The sequence below is a fragment of the Daucus carota genome, chromosome 3 (assembly GCF_001625215.2).
Source record: "Daucus carota subsp. sativus chromosome 3, DH1 v3.0, whole genome shotgun sequence".
Taxonomy (NCBI): domain Eukaryota; kingdom Viridiplantae; phylum Streptophyta; class Magnoliopsida; order Apiales; family Apiaceae; genus Daucus; species Daucus carota.
The window spans coordinates 30,312,325-30,323,490 of NC_030383.2; the positions used below are offsets into that span (position 1 = coordinate 30,312,325).

Below are 11,166 nucleotides of genomic sequence, written 5' to 3' on the forward strand. Positions count from 1 at the left end.
TCCAACTTCAATCTAGTCAATAATTAAGCTACAAGTTGTTTATAGGCTCAAACGAGTGAGGAATGAAACCACAAGTTGATTCCACTTTCAAACAACCGAAAATGAAGCTACAAGTTGTTTTCAACTTCAAACGAGTCTGGAATGAAGCTACAAGTTGTTTCCAACTTCAATCGAGTCAATAATGAAGCTACAAGTTGTTTCCAGGCTCAAACGAGTCAAGAATGAAACTACAAGTTGATTCTTAATTTAAACAACTTAAAATGAAGATACAAGTAATTTTCAACTTCAAACGAGTCTGGTATGAAGTTACAAGTTGTTTTTTCCACTTTTCAACTTTAAACGAGTCTAGAATGAAGCTACAAGTTGTTTCCAACTTCAATCTAGTCAATAATTATGCTACAAGTTGTTTACAGGCTCAAACGAGTCAAGAATGAAACTACAAGTTGATTCCACTTTCAAACAACCGAAAATGAAGCTACAAGTTGTTTTCAACTTTAAACGAGTCTGGAATGAAGCTACAAATTCTTTCCAACTTCAATCGAGTCAATAATGAAGCTACAAGTTGTTTCCAGGCTCAAACAAGTCAATAATGAAACTACAAGTTGATTCTTAATTTAAACAACTTAAAATGAAGATACAAGTAATTTTCAACTTCAAACGAGTCTGGTATGAAGTTACAAGTTGTTTTCCACTTTTCAACTTTAAACGAGTCTAGAATGAAGCTACAAGTTGTTTCCAACTTCAATCTAGTCAATAATTAAGCTACAAGTTGTTTAGAGGCTCAAACGAGTGAAGAATGAAACTACAAGTTAATTCCACTTTCAAACTACCGAAAATGAAGCCACAAGTTGTTTTCAACTTCAAACGAGTTTGGAATGAAGCTACAAGTTGTTTCCAACTTTAATCGAGTCAATAATGAAGCTACAAGTTGTTTCAAGGCTCAAACGAGTCAAGAATAAAACTACAAGTTGATTCTTAATTTAAACAACTTAAAATGAAGATACAAGTAATTTTCAACTTCAAACGAGTCTGGTATGAAGTTACAAGTTGTTTTCCACTTTTCAACTTTAAACTAGTCTAGAATGAGGCTACAAGTTGTTTCCAACTTCAATCTAGTCAATAATTAAGCTACAAGTTGTTTATAGGCTCAAACGAGTGAAGAATGAAACTACAAGTTGATTCCACTTTCGAACAACCGAAAATGAAGCTACAAGTTGTTTTCAACTTCAAACGAGTCTGGAATGAAGCTACAAGTTGTTTCCAACTTCAATCGAGTCAATAATGAAGCTACAAGTTGTTTCCAGGCTCAAACGAGTCAAGAATGAAACTACAAGTTGATTCGTAATTTAAACAACTTAAAATGAAGATACAAGTAATTTTCAACTTCAAACAAGTCTGGTATGAAGTTACAAGTTGTTTTTTCCACTTTTCAACTTTAAACGAGTCTAGAATGAAGCTACAAGTTGTTTCCAACTTCAATCTAGTCAATAATTATGCTACAAGTTGTTTACAGGCTCAAACGAGTCAAGAATGAAACTACAAGTTGATTCCACTTTCAAACAACCAAAAATGAAGCTACAAGTTGTTTTCAACTTCAAACGAGTCTGGAATGAAGCTACAAGTTGTTTCCAACTTCAATCGAGTCAATAATGAAGCTACAAGTTGTTTCCAGGCTCAAACGAGTGAAGAATGAAACTACAAGTTAATTCTTAATTTAAACAACTTAAAATGAAGATACAAGTAATTTTCAACTTCAAACGAGTCTGGTATGAAGTTACAAGTTGTTTTCCACTTTTCAACTTTAAACGAGTCTAGAATGAAGCTACAAGTTGTTTCCAACTTCAATCTAGTCAATAATTAAGCTACAAGTTGTTTAGAGGCTCAAACGAGTGAAGAATGAAACTACAAGTTGATTCCACTTTCAAACTACCGAAAATGAAGCCACAAGTTGTTTTCAACTTCAAACGAGTTTGGAATGAAGCTACAAGTTGTTTCCAACTTTAATCGAGTCAATAATGAAGCTACAAGTTGTTTCAAGGCTCAAACGAGTCAAGAATAAAACTACAAGTTGATTCTTAATTTAAACAACTTAAAATGAAGATACAAGTAATTCTCAACTTCAAACGAGTCTGGTATGAAGTTACAAGTTATTTTCCACTTTTCAACTTTAAACGAGTCTAGAATGAGGCTACAAGTTGTTTCCAACTTCAATCTAGTCAATAATTAAGCTACAAGTTGTTTCCAGGCTCAAACGAGTCAAGGATGAAACTACAAGTTGATTCTTAATTTAAACAACTTAAAATGAAGATACAAGTAATTTTCAACTTCAAACGAGTCTGGTATGAAGTTACAAGTTGTTTTTTCAACTTTTCAACTTTAAACGAATCTAGAATGAAGCTACAAGTTGTTTCCAACTTCAATCTAGTCAATAATTATGCTACAAGTTGTTTACAGGCTCAAACGAGTCAAGAATGAAACTACAAGTTGATTCCACTTTCAAACAACCGAAAATGAAGCTACAAGTTGTTTTCAACTTTAAACGAGTCTGGAATGAAGCTACAAGTTCTTTCCAACTTCAATCGAGTCAATAATGAAGCTACAAGTTGTTTCCAGGCTCAAACAAGTCAATAATGAAACTACAAGTTGATTCTTAATTTAAACATCTTAAAATGAAGATACAAGTAATTTTCAACTTCAAACGAGTCTGGTATGAAGTTACAAGTTGTTTTCCACTTTTCAACTTTAAACGAGTCTAGAATGAGGCTACAAGTTGTTTCCAACTTCAATCTAGTCAAAATTAAGCTACAAGTTGTTTATAGGCTCAAACGAGTGAAGAATGAAACTACAAGTTGATTCCACTTTCAAACAACCGAAAATGAAGCTACAAGTTGTTTTCAACTTCAAACGAGTCTGGAATGAAGCTACAAGTTGTTTCCAACTTTAATCGAGTCAATAATGAAGCTACAAGTTGTTTCAAGGCTCAAACAAGTCAAGAATGAAACTACAAGTTGATTCTTAATTTAGTCAACTTAAAATGAAGATACAAGTAATTTTCAACTTCAAACGAGTCTAGTATGAAGTTACAAGTTGTTTTCCACTTTTCAACTTTAAACGAGTCTCGAATGAAGATTCAAGTTGTTTCCAACTTCAATCTAGTCAATAATTAAGCTACAAGTTGTTTATAGGCTCAAACGAGTGAGGAATGAAACCACAAGTTGATTCCACTTTCAAACAACCGAAAATGAAGCTACAAGTTGTTTTCAACTTCAAACGAGTCTGGAATGAAGCTACAAGTTGTTTCCAACTTCAATCGAGTCAATAATGAAGCTACAAGTTGTTTCCAGGCTCAAACGAGTCAAGAATGAAACTACAAGTTGATTCTTAATTTAAACAACTTAAAATGAAGATACAAGTAATTTTCAACTTCAAACGAGTCTGGTATGAAGTTACAAGTTGTTTTTTCCACTTTTCAACTTTAAACGAGTCTAGAATGAAGCTACAAGTTGTTTCCAACTTCAATCTAGTCAATAATTATGCTACAAGTTGTTTACAGGCTCAAACGAGTCAAGAATGAAACTACAAGTTGATTCCACTTTCAAACAACCGAAAATGAAGCTACAAGTTGTTTTCAACTTTAAACGAGTCTGGAATGAAGCTACAAATTCTTTCCAACTTCAATCGAGTCAATAATGAAGCTACAAGTTGTTTCCAGGCTCAAACAAGTCAATAATGAAACTACAAGTTGATTCTTAATTTAAACAACTTAAAATGAAGATACAAGTAATTTTCAACTTCAAACGAGTCTGGTATGAAGTTACAAGTTGTTTTCCACTTTTCAACTTTAAACGAGTCTAGAATGAAGCTACAAGTTGTTTCCAACTTCAATCTAGTCAATAATTAAGCTACAAGTTGTTTAGAGGCTCAAACGAGTGAAGAATGAAACTACAAGTTAATTCCACTTTCAAACTACCGAAAATGAAGCCACAAGTTGTTTTCAACTTCAAACGAGTTTGGAATGAAGCTACAAGTTGTTTCCAACTTTAATCGAGTCAATAATGAAGCTACAAGTTGTTTCAAGGCTCAAACGAGTCAAGAATAAAACTACAAGTTGATTCTTAATTTAAACAACTTAAAATGAAGATACAAGTAATTTTCAACTTCAAACGAGTCTGGTATGAAGTTACAAGTTGTTTTCCACTTTTCAACTTTAAACTAGTCTAGAATGAGGCTACAAGTTGTTTCCAACTTCAATCTAGTCAATAATTAAGCTACAAGTTGTTTATAGGCTCAAACGAGTGAAGAATGAAACTACAAGTTGATTCCACTTTCGAACAACCGAAAATGAAGCTACAAGTTGTTTTCAACTTCAAACGAGTCTGGAATGAAGCTACAAGTTGTTTCCAACTTCAATCGAGTCAATAATGAAGCTACAAGTTGTTTCCAGGCTCAAACGAGTCAAGAATGAAACTACAAGTTGATTCGTAATTTAAACAACTTAAAATGAAGATACAAGTAATTTTCAACTTCAAACAAGTCTGGTATGAAGTTACAAGTTGTTTTTTCCACTTTTCAACTTTAAACGAGTCTAGAATGAAGCTACAAGTTGTTTCCAACTTCAATCTAGTCAATAATTATGCTACAAGTTGTTTACAGGCTCAAACGAGTCAAGAATGAAACTACAAGTTGATTCCACTTTCAAACAACCGAAAATGAAGCTACAAGTTGTTTTCAACTTTAAACGAGTCTGGGAATGAAGCTACAAGTTCTTTCCAACTTCAATCGAGTCAATAATGAAGCTACAAGTTGTTTCCAGGCTCTAACAAGTCAATAATGAAACTACAAGTTGATTCTTAATTTAAACAACTTAAAATGAAGATACAAGTAATTTTCAACTTCAAACGAGTCTGGTATGAAGTTACAAGTTGTTTTCCACTTTTCAACTTTAAACGAGTCTAGAATGAAGCTACAAGTTGTTTCCAACTTCAATCTAGTCAATAATTAAGCTAAAAGTTGTTTATAGGCTCAAACGAGTGAAGAATGAAACTACAAGTTGATTCCACTTTCAAACAACCGAAAATGAAGCTACAAGTTGTTTTCAACTTCAAACGAGTCTGGAATGAAGCTGCAAGTTGTTTCCTGATAAGTGGTATTTATACACACTTATAGGCCTTCATTTCCACTTAAATTGGTTGGTTGTACTTAAGTGTTTAGTGTCTTTTGATGTGTTTTTAGTGTTTTTCTGTGCAGGTCACGAGTTGAGGTGATGAAGTGATTTTCTATCATTTTAGGTTGTTTTTGGTGCATTATTTGCAAGAATAGAGAATTGTGGATTCCTCACGACTTGGGATTTTGTGGGTACATCTTCTACAAACCCTCACGAGAACACACTCGTCCACTAGAGCTATCTAGGGGTTTAAAGGGCTTGTTGCATATGCTAAATGCAACCGTGATCACCTACGGAAGTGGTACTAGAGCGAGGAAGGGCATGCACGCGAGAACGAGCTAAAAACGAAGAAACAGGCTGCCAGTGGCAGAAAGTAGCGCCCCCGCGCTAACTCTTAGCGCGCCCGCGCTAGTCCAAAGTCAGAAAGTAGCGCCCCCGCGCTAGTTCTTAGCGCGCCCGCGCTACATTAAAGCCAACTAGCGCGCCTGCGCTAGTTTAGCGCGGCCGCGCCCAGCAGAAGTGTTCCGGGCCGATTTTTACAGCTTTTCTGACGGATTTTAGCAGCGGTCGAGGCCCGGTTGACTTGGTCAATTTATTTTAAATTCTCATGTGTAAAACCCTAGCCTCGTAGAAGTAGTTTAGTAGAGAGAACAATATCATAGTTTAATTTTTATCGAAGCACATTATCAGTTTGTATTAGATCGTTCTTCGCGAGGAAGTGACAGTTTCGAGCGAGATCGTGAACATCAAATCTGTAACGTTGTGTTCTTTATTATTAATTCAAGTACTTTTATTCCGTTTAATTCTCGTCCTTATTTTATCATGCTTTCATTGGAACCCATGATGTCGATTAGTTCGATTATGAACTAACCGCCTTCATGGGGTTCTAATGGATTTATCGATGTAGTTTAGTAACGAATATTAATTGCTTGATTTTGTGACATATGTTGATTGCTTTGCATGAGCCGTGCTTATTCTTCTTAGGAGCGTAGCTAACTTCTAAGCTGTTTGTTAATTCTTTCTGAAGCGAGAGTGGATGATTGAATTTAGAACTATGCCATGTAAACATAGGATTATGTGCATGAAACATAATTTGTGATAGACTTGAACTATTTTTATCACCCTGTGTAATCACGATAGACGACTTGTTATTAAACCCCTCTGCTTACACTACCGCTATAGAGATATAGGGTCTGAGCTTTGTTGGTGTCCATGAGATTTCTGTCTTAATTGCGGATTTTGATTGGTATGATATGTGTGCAACGAGAGTTGGCATGTATTACTTTCGTGTTGTCTGATTAGGATCAACAGTCGCATGTTAATCAGTAATTTCAATTCTAGATGAATTCGATAATGAAATTAGAATCCCATGTGTTTTCCTATTCTGATTTTGATTAGTAAATTTAATTATTAGTATAAAAAGAACCCAATCCTTGTTAATTGTCTTAGCAGTGATAATTGATCATACATTGTTGCATAGGTGCGTATTCTTAATTCACCAGTCTCTGTGGGATCGAACTTAATATATTACTTGTGATCACGTGCGCTTGCGTGTAGATTTCTCCGAACAAGTTTTTGGCGCCGCTGCCGGGGACTCGGTGTTAATTAATTAGTTTATGTACTTGTCATCAGTGTGCATTAAAATTCACTGACTAGGATTCTATTCTCTTCTCACTTTTCTTCTTTTCTTTATTTCAGGTACTTGGATCGCGTTTATGCAAACACGTTCTCAAACCCGTAAAAGAAAAGCAATTGATTCATCTTCATCTTCTTCTTCTGATTCTGAAACAATGACAGAACCTGAAGCACAACCAGACAGTAAGGCATTAAAGGATTTCTCTATGCCAAAGATCGATGATATCCAATCAAGCATCGTCAGGCCTGCAATCGCAGCCAAAGCCTTTGAAATCAAACCAGGAACTATTCAAATGGTCCAGAACTCGGTACAGTATGGGGGTTCTCCTACTGAAGACCCCAATATGCATATACGGAATTTTATAGAGATCTGTGACACTTTCAAATTCAATGATGTCTCTGATGAAGCTGTGAAGCTAAGGCTTTTTCCATTTTCACTGAGAGATAAGGCTAAGGGATGGTTACATTCTTTACCATCTGGTTCTATTACTACATGGGAAGATCTAGCTCAGAAATTTCTCACTAAATTCTTCCCCATGGCAAAGACTGCTGCACTACGAAATGCTCTATCTCAATTCTCTCAACAATCAGGAGAAACATTCTGTGAAGCCTGGGAGCGATATAAGGAGATGCTAAGGAAGTGTCCCCACCATGGCATGCCGGATTGGATGCAAATAAACTGTTTCTATAATGGTCTTGGACCTCAATCCAGACCTATGCTTGATGCTGCTTCTGGAGGTGCGCTATGGGCTAAAAGCTATGAAGAAGCTTATGATCTTATTGAAATGATGGCTGCTAATGAATATCAGAACCCTACTCAAAGACTTACTCAAGGGAAGGTAGCCGGAGTTCTTGATCTTGACACGTCTACAGCTATTGCTGCTCAACTTAAGGCTCTCACGATGAAAGTCGATTCTCTGGCTCACCAAGGAATTCAACAGCCAATCTCTATTTGCGAATTATGTGCTGGTACTCACTCTACTGATCAGTGTGCCATTTCTAGTGAATCAGCACAATTTGTGAGCAACTTTCAGAGAGATCAACAGCCTGCCCCAGCTACTTATCATCCCAATAACCGGAATCATCCGAATTTCAGCTGGAGCAACAATCAAAATTTCATGCAACAACCGCAGCAACAGTTTCAGCAGCAAGGAGCTGGACTTTTCAACCCTTCTGGTTTTCAACAACAATTTGCACCGAGGCAGCAATTCCATCCACCCGGATTCCAGCAACAAAATCATGGGGTGGCTGGACAGTCTTCCAAGGAAAGATCAGAATTGGAAGAATTAAGACTAATGATCAAAAGCCAATCGGTGTCAATCAAGACTTTGGAGAATCAGATTGGGCAAATTGCTAATGCGTTGATTAATAGACCACAAGGAACTCTTCCTAGTGATACTGAGGCCAATCCGGGCAAGAAGGAAGTGAAGGAACAGGTACAGGCTGTCACCTTGAGGTCCGGAAAGGTTACGAAGGATAAAGAATCAGGAACAGAGCGAAACAAGGAAGAGAGTGATCAACAGGTTGAAACACCCGTGCTCTCATCTGAGTCTGATAGTGGAAAAACTGTTGTTGAAGCTGACAAGAATAAAATCAACGAAGATGCAAGCAAGGAATCAGCCGAGAAGTCTAGTCCTAAAGCTGATATTGGGGTCAAGCAAGTATATCCACCTCCCCCTTTTCCGAAGAGACTTCAGAAGCATAAGCTCGACAAACAATTCTCCAAATTTCTAGAGGTTTTCAAGAAATTGCAAATCAACATACCTTTTGCGGAGGCTCTAGAACAAATGCCGAGTTATGCTAAATTCATGAAAGGTATTCTTTCTCGGAAACTCAAACTTCAGGAATTGGATACTGTAGCTTTGACCGAGGAGTGCAGTGCGGTGTTGCAGCAGAAATTGCCCCCGAAGCTGAAAGATCCGGGAAGTTTCACAATCCCGTGTACTATTGGGCAATTGTCTTTCGACAAGTGCTTGTGTGACTTGGGAGCTAGCATCAATCTGATGCCGTTATCTGTCTTCAAGAAACTTGGTCTGCCGGAGCCGAAACCTACAAACATGTACTTACAACTGGCTGATCGGTCCATCACATACCCGAGAGGTATAGTGGAAGACGTCTTGGTTAAAGTGGATAAGCTCATCTTCCCTGCTGATTTTGTCATTCTAGACTTTGAGGAGGATGAGAGGATTCCCATTATCTTGGGAAGGCCGTTCTTAGCTACAGGCCAAACTTTGATCGATGTGCAAAAGGGAGAGCTTACAATGAGAGTTCAAGATCAGAGTGTCACTTTTAAAGTGTTCAACGCAATGAAATTTCCAACTGACGAAGAAGAATGCTTTAAGGTGGAGCCAATAGAAGCTGCAGCTCATCCAGAAATTGACCCAAGGCTGAAAACTGACATCTTGGAAAGGGTTCTAACAGGTGAAGCTGAATTCGGAGGTGAAGAGGAAGTAGAGCAACTTCAGTTCTTGAATGCATCTCCATGGAAGAGGAAGGTTGATATTCCATTCGAGTCTCAAGGAGTAACAGAGCTTAAAAATGTTCAAGAGCATCTTAAACCATCTATTGAAGAAGCTCCAAATTTCGAACTCAAACTACCACCTGATCACTTAAGTGATGTGCAGTTTAGAAGGTTGTCACGGCGCATAGATGACATGCATGACATTCACCGCCGTTTTTCAAAGGATTTGACTCAAGCTCTTGGGAGTGCTTTTCGTGCCATTTGTGTTGAGGTTGATTGGCCAGTGTTTGGAGAGGGCATGGTATATTCGCCACCTGATCCTCCACCCGAGGAGGGTGATCCTCCCGACTTCTAGGTACATTCGATCCTTTTTATCACCTTCAATGAGGACATTGAAAATTTTAAGTTTGGGGGTGGTAATCTAAGGAAGAGCGTATTATTATAATGTAGTTTATTATTGCATGTGTTAGTTAGTTCATGTAGTTCACGTTTATTTTATTTTGCTTTGATTATTTCTCACATTTTTTTTTATTTTTCTCATTTTTTTTATTTTACATGTTTAGTGGTAATTGTCGTAGTTAGTATCACGAGCATTTGCATGAATTATGAAGTTAAGCCAAGTTAATTGCCTATGATGAGTTATGTGCGTAGTTCTTGATTAGTAGTTTCAATTGCAATGCTAGGTTAGTACTTGGAAATTGCTTGTGTTGGAAATTGTACTTCACATATGTTCTTGAGATAGGATTTAGACGAAATTCCATGAATTCTAGGATTGAGTTGGACACCCTTCAGCTTAGGTCTGTAAATCTTAAGTTTGGGGGAACTGAGGAGTAGATACACCTTTCTAAAAGAAAAAGAAAAAAAAATAAAAAAGAAAAAAAGAAAAAAAAAAGAGAAAAAAAATAGTAGTAAATAAATTCACAAAAAAAAATAAGTGGTAGAATTAACTAGGTTGAGCTCATTAGTACTCGAGCAATTAAGTCTGAGGGGACTTTGTGCCTAACAACCTAAAGCCCTTCGTGGTTTGGGATTGTTGACCCAACGCTCGCTACATGGGTACTAGTGCATAAATCTTTAGGGATCTCAACCATTGCACAGTTAAATAAACCACTAGAATAGAGTGAATAATTGGTGTGTGAAGTCTTGTGGTGTTCGTAACGCATTTACACTGCGAAGCGCTCTGACCTTAGACCGAGCAATTAATCACCAATAAAAAAGAAAAAGAAAAAAAATAGTAAATAAAATAGAAGGGTGTGGACATTCTTTGGGACCTTGGCTTTTAGTTGGACTTGAGTGACGGGGTGTTAGTTTATAACTTTTACGATTCTTGATGGGGATTCTGTGGGAGTAGTAGTTTTTGTCTTGTCTCAATAAAAGAGCATGCTTGCACACACGGGCACTCCACACTTGTAAATAGAAGAGTAATTGACTTGGTAGCGAGAGAGATGAAAGTCGAGAACATTAGCACAATCTGAGGTATTAAAAATTTGCAAGGCAATTACTTCATAGTTTACTCATTCATCACGTAGTTGCATTCATGCATTGCATTGTATTATTGTATAGTGTCGTTGACGCTTGAGGACAAGCATCAGTTTAAGTTTGGGGGTGTGATAAGTGGTATTTATACACACTTATAGGCCTTCATTTCCACTTAAATTGGTTGGTTGTACTTAAGTGTTTAGTGTCTTTTGATGTGTTTTTAGTGTTTTTCTGTGCAGGTCACGAGTTGAGGTGATGAAGTGATTTTCTATCATTTTAGGTTGTTTTTGGTGCATTATTTGCAAGAATAGAGAATTGTGGATTCCTCACGACTTGGGATTTTGTGGGTACATCTTCTACAAACCCTCACGAGAACACACTCGTCCACTAGAGCTATCTAGGGGTTTAAAGGGCTTGTTGCATATGC

The 11,166-nt window shown here is 37.0% G+C and overlaps 1 non-coding gene across 1 annotated transcript; it reads right to left on the bottom strand.

Moving 5' to 3' along the window:
- Positions 1-7,350: 7,350 nt before the first annotated feature.
- LOC135151792 (small nucleolar RNA R71) lies at positions 7,351-7,457 on the bottom strand. The gene has a single exon (XR_010290711.1). It is a non-coding gene; the product is annotated as a small nucleolar RNA R71 (small nucleolar RNA).
- Positions 7,458-11,166: the final 3,709 nt, after the last annotated feature.